General features: G+C 44.3%; 1 pseudogene across 1 annotated transcript in view; it reads right to left on the reverse strand.

The window, feature by feature from the left end:
- LOC115029851 (triosephosphate isomerase pseudogene) overlaps window positions 1-4,920 on the reverse strand; it is a 6,210-nt pseudogene extending 1,290 nt beyond the window's left edge. Inside the window, exons 1-2 of the transcript XR_003835408.2 lie at window positions 4,747-4,920; window positions 1-1,921 (exon numbers count right to left, since the gene is read on the reverse strand). The exon at window positions 1-1,921 is cut by the window's left edge and continues 1,290 nt beyond it. The product of XR_003835408.2 is annotated as a triosephosphate isomerase pseudogene (transcript). The remainder of the gene's footprint in view (window positions 1,922-4,746) is intronic.
- Window positions 4,921-8,836: the final 3,916 nt, after the last annotated feature.

An 8,836-nucleotide genomic window follows, 5' to 3' on the forward strand; every position in this document is an offset into this window, starting at 1 on the left:
TCACAACTTCTATACACTCTTACAGATTTTTCCTCAGAAGCTACTTCATGACGATGAGGTAATACCTAAGTTATTTTTAAGATTTTTTTTTTAGGCCCAGGTGTTTGTTTCCCTTACATGTAGGATGGTTCACAAACACAAAACAGGGGCTTCGGCACCGTGGGGGAGGGGACTATCCCAGGCCTTATAGGATTTCGGCCTTCAAGTATACTGAAATTCAGACCCGAAGGCTCTGAATTTCTGCATCAGACATCCAGTAGGGCTTGGGAGTGAAGCTAGAGCCAAGGCCATCTAAGTGACAGGCCAAAGTGACACGAAGCCCACTTCCTGTGCTCCAACCATGAGTTTCCAGCCCAAACCAATGGTAGGTGATTTCACTTGTCAGGGCCCAAAGGGACAGTCAGTTCTACTCCCTCCCCTCCCCAGGAGCCACCTTGGTGACAGTTGAGTCTACCCACTGTAAGTGGTAAAGGGATTGGCCTGGTCCCAACCATTATGGGGAGGTGGAAACGGCTCAGGAAGGTACAGTGTGGATTAGGCCACAAGATGGGGCAGATGATGTCATCAGAAGCATGTGGCTGGTGGGAGCAGTTACTAAACTTCTGGGCAACCTAGTCCATCTATGCAGGCAGGTAGAGGGATGGGCAATGCTCATTGTTTGGCATTGATGATGTCCACAAATTCAGGCTTGAGAGATGTGCCACCCACGAGGAAGCCGTCCATGTCAGGCTGGCTTGCCAGCTCTTTGCGGGTTGCTCCAGTCACAGAACCTCCATAAATGATCCAGGTGCTCTGAGCCACCCCATCATTGACATTGGATTCCAGCCATCCCCGGAGCTTCTCCTGTATTTCTGGGGCCTGTTGAGGGGTTGCAGTCTTGCCAGTCTCAATGGCCCACACAAGTTCATAGGCCAGGACCACCTTGCTCCAGTCTTTCACATTATCTGCGATGACCTTGGTTTGCTCGAACACGACCTTCTCGGTGATGCCAGCTTCCCTTTCGTCCAGCTTCTCCCCGATGCAGGCGATCACCCCCGAGTTCCTCTGCCAGGGCGTGGTTCACTTTCTGGCCAATCTGATTCCCCAAAGACATGTCTAATTCCCCAAAGACATGTCTTCTTTCCGAGTGTCCCAGCACGACCCAGGTGGCTCCTAAGTCTTTGATCATGCCAGGGGTCCTTTCCCCAGTGAAGGCCCCATTGGTCACTTTGTAGCAGTTCTGTGCGGGCCACAGCAATTTTGGGATCCAGCTTCTTTCTGGCAAAGTCGATGTAAGCGGTGGGCGGTGTACAAACCACCTCAGTGCCTGCCGGCACGTTGGGTACATTCAGGGTGCAGATGAGTTCTCCCAGGCACTTCTTCCTCCTGTTCATCTTCCAGTTGCCCCCAATGAAGAACTTCCTGGAAGGCGCCATTGTACCAGGCTCAAGTCTCTGAAGGTCAGTCAGTCCCTATTTTTAAGATTTTATTTTCATTTTAATTATGTATCTGTGAGTGTGTACATGAACATGAGTGCTGTGCCATCAGAAGCCAGAAGAGGGTGGTCAATTCCCTGGAGCTAGGGATACAGGTAGTCATGAGCTCCGTGTTGTAGGTGCTGGGAACTAAACAGGGGTCCTCTACAGGAGCAGCAAGTGCTTCTAAACACAGCGATTTTTACGGCCCCTAAGTTGACTTTAAAAGCAAAAAAATAAACAAAGATCCTTGCAGTTCTTTGTAGGTAGACAATCTTAGATCCCAGGAACGGTGCTCTTTTATGCTAGTCTTTGCGCAGTCTCTTCATGAAGCAAACAATGATTATGTTGCCAAGGTAAGAGCAGACCTTGTCAGCCAAAGCTCTCCCAGGGTTTCCCCAACATGCCAAAGCCTGCAATGACCACCTTTGCCAATAGCCAAAGATCTCTCCACTGTAAAAGCAAGCCTGGAGACATAAGGATAGGAGACAGTGAGTTGCTAAGCAAAGAAAACGCACTAAATTTTTTCACAAAGTCAAATTGCTATGGAAAGAAAAGAACACTCTGAAATCTTAGCTCATCTACTAATCAATCAGAAATAACTATGTTTTAATGATTAACAAAAAAGTTTCATTCTGCTTCTGTCCATGTGTGTTCTGAGTTTCTCATTAACAATGGTTTAGACTCCAGAAACAAACTACTAGCATTCAAAAATCACAGCAAGATGTTTAACCTCTGTGGATATAATAACTACTATATCGATAATAACCATTTCTGCCTTGTAGTCGTAAAATAGATTTGGGGTATAATAAGTACTTAGAAAATATTGTATTTGCATATCAAATCTTTTAAATAAACTCTAAGTTAGCCATGTAGATTGCCTACCCTACAGATCTCAAACCACTGATCCACAGCCTTGGGTTTGGTTGGGTTTTTTTGTTTGTTTGTTTTCCAAGACAGGGTTTCTCTGTGTAGCCCTGGCTGTCCTGGAACTCAATCTGTAGACCAGGCTGGCTTCGATGTCATGGAGATCCACCTGCCTCTGCTGCCCAAGTGCTGGTATTAAAGCCAAGAGCCACCATCACCACCCAGGCACTGATTGTGTGTGTGTGTGTGTGTGTGTGTGTGTGTGTGTGTGTGTGTTTTCAAAATAAGTCTGAGGAACAACTTGCTGGTCAATGGTTGATTTAAGAACTGGTTATCCTCAGATACATATTGAATTTGAGGCCAATCTGAGCTACAAAAGACCCTGCCTCAAAATAAAATCCTATGCTGGGAGTGATGGCTGCACCTTTGATGCCAGCACTCAGGAGGCAGGGACAGGTGATCTCTATGAGTTGGAGACAAGCCTGGTCTATGTAGTCTACATAGTGAGTTTCAGAACAACCAAAGCTATATAATAGAGAGAGTATTTCAAAATTCAAAAAGCAAATAAATCATATACTTGACATCTATCTATATAGGATCATCTTTATGTAAATGAATACCTGGAACTTGGCTCTCACATTCTGACCAATTGGCTGAATGCTGCCAGAGCCTGGGACATAAAGGCAGCAGACTTCACTATTGGAAGAAGTGGGTCATTTTTGCTGTCTTACCCAAATTCTAAAGTGAAATTCCAGGGTGTGTATTCTAGGGCAACTATTGTCTTCTGTTGCACACCCTTATTTTGCTCTCAAGACAGCATCTATTGAAAAATCTGAGACAGGCTGATTGTCTCACAATGCTAATCAATGGAAATTCATCTCATTGCTCTTAGTGACCACAGAGAAGTCCTTCACAAACAGCCTCAAGTGGATTTCAGTCTGTTCAACTCCAAGGCTTCCCTGGAGTACTGCTCTGCCTAACCTGTTCACTTGACATCAATTAATTAGGATGACAGTTCTAATCCCAATGTTAAGAAGTGAAAAAACAATGGCAGACTTTTTTCCCCCTACATTGCCATTGGAAAATTAATCACAAGAGGGGTTTGCTGAAGGGCTTAGGTTTATTGTGACTGAATTCGCAAGCAACTGCTGGGACTCACTCCAAAAGTCTGCCATCACTTAGATAATGCTTCGGCAGAAGTTAAGAGGGACAGTGGGGTGTGGGGGTTTGAAAATTACACAGAAAATTAACTGACAATTACTCAGCTAAATGACTCTTTGAATTTCAGGGTATACAGTCATGTTTGGAGTAAACATTACATTTTGTGTCAAAAAAATAACCACGATATCCTCACACAAGCTAGTAAGCACCATTGTGATGGTTAAGTGTAAATCACTGAAAGCAAGCTATCTCGTTTATGTCTTTTGTATCAGACTGTTTTAGAAAAGTTTCACGTATCCCAGGCTAGCTTAGGAATGCAGTGTAGTCAAGGGTGACCTTGAACTTCTGATCCTCCTGACTCTATCACTGAAGTGCAGGCCAAGTCACAAGGTTTGGGTGGTTCTGGAAATCAAACTTGGGGCTCTCTGCATGTTAGGCAAATGGTCTCCAACTGAGCTACATCCACTAGCCCTGAATCAAATTTTTCTTTCACTGGTTGCTTTACATTTCAACATATTTCCTTTTAATAAAATCTCTACCTTGAGAAAGAAGTAGAGGCAATGAAAACCAAACTAGCTCACAAAAATAAAGCCATAACAGTGCAAATAAAACATGTTTATAAACAATCTTTTGAAATGCTGGACAGGTTCTAATGTCCTCTTTAACGGTACATGAAAGGCTGACTCTGCGGTCCCAGTCCCTTGTTTATTACAGAAGTGGACTTGACTAAATTACTACTTCCCTGCTCTGATGTTTTCAAAACTTTTGCTCCAAAAGTAGACTTCCTGAGTTGGGATAATTTGCCATTTACAATATCTAACTGGAGTCAAGAGTATCATTTCCTTCAGAACAGCTCATGCATATGACCTCCGTAGCACTGGTTTCTACTGTCTTCTCTGTAGAAACTCAAGCGCTTGACCTCCCAAAGACGAGCTCACACAGAGGCTCCTCTCATGTTCCCTGGTGGAATCCACCTCCTATCTCCACCCAAGTACGCAAGCCAGTGACATTTTTTGTTTTCAGCACTTAGACTCAAACCTGGAGCATATGGGGCACACACCTAGTACTGTTAGGTCCCCAGAAGAAGCATCAGTATTGCATGGCTTTAGCTGTCCTCCAGACATCTTAGCAAAGTCAGCCAGTGTCAGGAAAATCATTATATCAACTCAGATGGCATGAAAATTATTAGATAATCATTCATATTTACATACTTCTAAATTGTCTCTAAAGTGGACTAAAATAAGCATTTTCTTTAAATCCTTACGTGGATTTCTTTTGAGATTCTGCATGTCTGCTGTAGTGCTTTGGCTTCTTGGTTTTCTTCTTTACTTTTCGTGGTTGTTGGTTGACTAGTTGCTTTGGGTTTTGTTATACTCGTTTGTGTGAAGTAAATGAAATAGCCGAGAAATGACTTCTCTGTCCTCTGTGGTTTCTTTCTATTAGTCACCTTCAGTCAGTGTGGTTTCTGTTTGGTGCTTTCTGTAAACACTGCAGTTGGCTTCCCATGACCCCCTGCACACCCTGTCACTTCACAGATGGATTCCAGGCTCCTGTCGGCAGCCAAGGACAGCCTCCTCCCATCTCATTCCTGACCATGGCTGGTACCTTTATCTTTCTAAGAATTCCCATAAACAATCGCAGGACAAAATGAAAGCCGCAGATTCCCCAAGAGTGGATAAAATCCCCAAGAGTGAATTCCTGTCAATGAATTTTCTGCTTGGCCCCAGAGGGAAGGGGGATTTTCCAGTTTTCTCACTCTGTCCTCATGGGTATTAGTGACCATTCTCTTTAATGTGAAAAATATCTGACAGAAGCAACTTAAAGGACGCTTTGTTTTGGCTCACAGCCTTTCACGGTGGGAAAGGCACTGCAGCAGGTGTGGAAGTGGGGCAGCTGCCCAGACTGCGCCCCCAGGCTGGGAGTGGAGAGGCGAAGGTTGGTGTCCGCTTTCTTTCTCTCTATCGTTCTGTCCCGGACCCTAGCCTGTGGACCGGTGCTGCCCACACATTCAAGGTGAGGCTTTCCTCCTCAGTGAAATCTTTCTGGAAACACTCGAATGCACACTCAGAGGTGTGTTTCCATAGTGATACTAAGTCCAGTTAAGTGGGCAATGCCAATTAACCGTCACACTGGTGGCCTCTTAGGTTTCCAGTATCATAGCCATCTTTGAAAAAATGGGGACATCAGAGAATTTTGACAAACTGAACTAGGTTCAACCATAAGCCTTCCCTTATTACACACACACACACACACATCACACACACACACCTTCCACACATTTACCTAATATTTACTGAGTGAGTAAGTCTATTTAATTTTTTATTAAATTGGTTATTTTTCATTTTTGTGGATATATACAATGGCTCTCCTCACTCCTGAGACCTCCCCTGCACGGTCTCCCTCCCACTACTGGGAACCTCCTTTCCTCTCTACAAGTCCCTTTCCATACAGTTTGTTAAGATGTGATGACCAAGGAGGAGGGGCAGTGACAACTGTCAAGCCATGGGTCAGGGAAGGACTTCAGGTAGAAGAGAAAGTATGAGAACAAAGAAAGTCAAGAATGAGGAAACAAATTTTGGACAGAATTGTGCAAAGAGCACTGGGACACTGAGAATGAAAGCTCTGAGGTGGGGGTAGGGGGCCATATTTGTGGTGGCAGAGCCACAGGCAGATCATGGACAATGGATCAACAGAACATAAAGCTCCCACAACACTCAGTGGATGTCAAGGGAGCCGTCAGCCAAATGCTTTCCCCCTTCCCCCCCCCCCCCCCCGTATGACTCAGTGGGTGGCAGCACCAGACTAGGAGGGTACCAACACCTTGCTGGGCTTTCCCAAGCCTTTTCTGTATACACCTCAAAACAGCATGGTCACATTTTGATCACACTGGAAACTCTACTCTGAGCCTAGACTCTGCCTCCTTCCCACCCTCACACTGCTCAAATCCCTCTTTGCCTTCCCCCCCCCCCCGACACCGTTTTTTATTTCTTCTCTACTTCATGACCAACAATTTCCTTAAACCATCTAGGCTCAGGGACTATGTACCCACAGTCATGGGTCCTAGGCAGTGCAGTGACTCACCCAGAAGAACGTGTGGGTAATTGTCCAGTGAGACACTGACTCATTGTGGTAGGCTGTATCACTCTCTTCAAAATATTGGTGCCTTCAACAGTGCTCAGGGTTGTGCCAGCCTTCAGGGTACAGGGACTATGTATCAATAGTGCACTGCTCCAAGTACATGCAGCCCACTGGCTTTACCACTCTGACACTAACTCAGAAAGCAACAGGACTTGCCCAGCTCGCCATTATAGGCTAGTCCCTTAACCTATCACTGTTTTCTTCTCACTCCCTAACCTGCATTTGGCTGTTGTCCAACAAACTAGAGAATCCAGACACTTCAGGATCCAGCTATCAATATCTGACACTCATACCTTGGCCTCCAGTGCACAGGACATGGCTCCTTCCCCAGAACTGAGGGGAAGGGCAATTCTGTCTAATTTCTCTACCTTCAGGGTGATGAACTCTGTTCTCAGTTGGCTCCTGGACTCTTCCAGCTTCACCCTATCCCTCCCCTCCCAGCCACACTCAGTTCCATATATATACTGGATACTTAAATCTCTTTTTTTTCTCCAATTTTTTATTAGGTATTTACTTCATTTACATTTCAAAGGCTATCCTGAAAGTTCCTATATTTAAATCTCTTAACCATCAGCCAGGATGCTCCACAGCCTGACTCACACCTGCTATCTCTGTTTGTTGCAGAGTTACTATGGAAACACACATACACAAATCACATGCATGTGCATGTGAATGCATTCTCTCTCTCTCTCTCTCTCTCTCTCACACACACACACACACACACACACACACACACAAAAGAAACACACATCACAGACCAGCATTTTCTGACTAGATCTATCAATTCATTCACAATGAATATTCAAAACGTTTTCCTCCATAATGCTCATTTTTCATTTATAATTAATTCCTTCTGGTATGTAGGTTTGGTCCAACAAAAGTTTATTGATCATCCAGTATGAACCTGAGACTAGGGCTGAGCCCACAGATATCCAACGGTCCTTACATGTATGGAGCTTACATTCTTGAGACAGAGCAATGGGTACAGCAGTTGACCTGGATGAAATACCTATAAATCACAGTGCTTGATCCTGCACATGGGGCATGTGATTCTTTATGATTACAACCACAGAGAATGTGGAAAGACCTGAAAAATGGGAGCTTGAGGATGATACCTCGGGTCTGGCTTGGGTAGCCAAGTGACAAGGCCACCATTCACTATGGCATGTATGTGACACGTGAGGAATGAACACACTTGCTCTAGAGAGGTGGCAACATGACAGAGACATCCTTGTCTGTCAGTGAACGGGGGCTGTGGGGCTCAGAAGTGTGAGATGGGCCCCTGGGAACTGGAATTTACAATGGTTGTGACCCAGCATGCAAGCACTAGGAAACAGACATGGGTCCTCTGCAGGAACCACACGAAGTCTTAACCACTGGCCATTTCTCCAACCCAGCTCTAATATATTTGAATACAGTTATTTGAACAAAATGTTTTGAACTAATGAGTTGTAGGCATCTAAAGAAAAGAAAATGTGTGTATCCCAATCTTAAACTACTTTAAGTGGGGAGCCTAGAACTTAAAATATTTGCAGCTTATCAACATTTCCATTTATCACAAAACTATTTTTACTGCTTCATTGGAAATGACCACATTTGGTTCTATATGCAGAGATTTATTCAATAAGTGTAACCTCTTCCCAGAATTAAGAAATCAGAGACAAAGGAGGCAGAAAGGAATTATCTGATTCTCAGAAAGTCCCTTCAACTGATCCCTATGCTTAGAGTTGGTAAAGAGGAAATTATTTATGCAAGGATAAAACCTGAGGACATCATGTGATCCAGGTTCTGACTGACACCTTTGCTCAAGTCCTGGGACAGACACCTTATAGAAGGAACACTGCTTGAAGATGACTTTGACAGTCCCCCCAAGGTTGGTGAATAATTCAACAGAAATAAAATCTTATTAGCTCTTTCTTATGCCGGAAGCTACAATTATCTTCATTACGAAACAGCTCCTGAAGTCTCAATAATGAAGTATAAATATGTGTCTTCAGGGATTAAAAGCGAGAGCACTTTTTTAGGTGGAATATAGAGAAAGCTTCCTGGGAAGGTTTGCAAACACATTCTGGTAAATCCTGATGTCTTGAATTAGGAGATCTTCCAGCATTTCGAGGAACGGGAACTACCAACAGGCTATGCTAGCACCCACACCTGGTTCAAGGGGAAGGAGTGAAAACTAAGAGACAGTCTTCCCTCTGCATTAGCTGTGGGAG

The sequence above is a fragment of the Mus caroli genome, unplaced genomic scaffold, assembly GCF_978045245.1.
Source record: "Mus caroli unplaced genomic scaffold, Mus_caroli_1 scaffold_19, whole genome shotgun sequence".
In the NCBI taxonomy this organism is placed as follows: domain Eukaryota; kingdom Metazoa; phylum Chordata; class Mammalia; order Rodentia; family Muridae; genus Mus; species Mus caroli.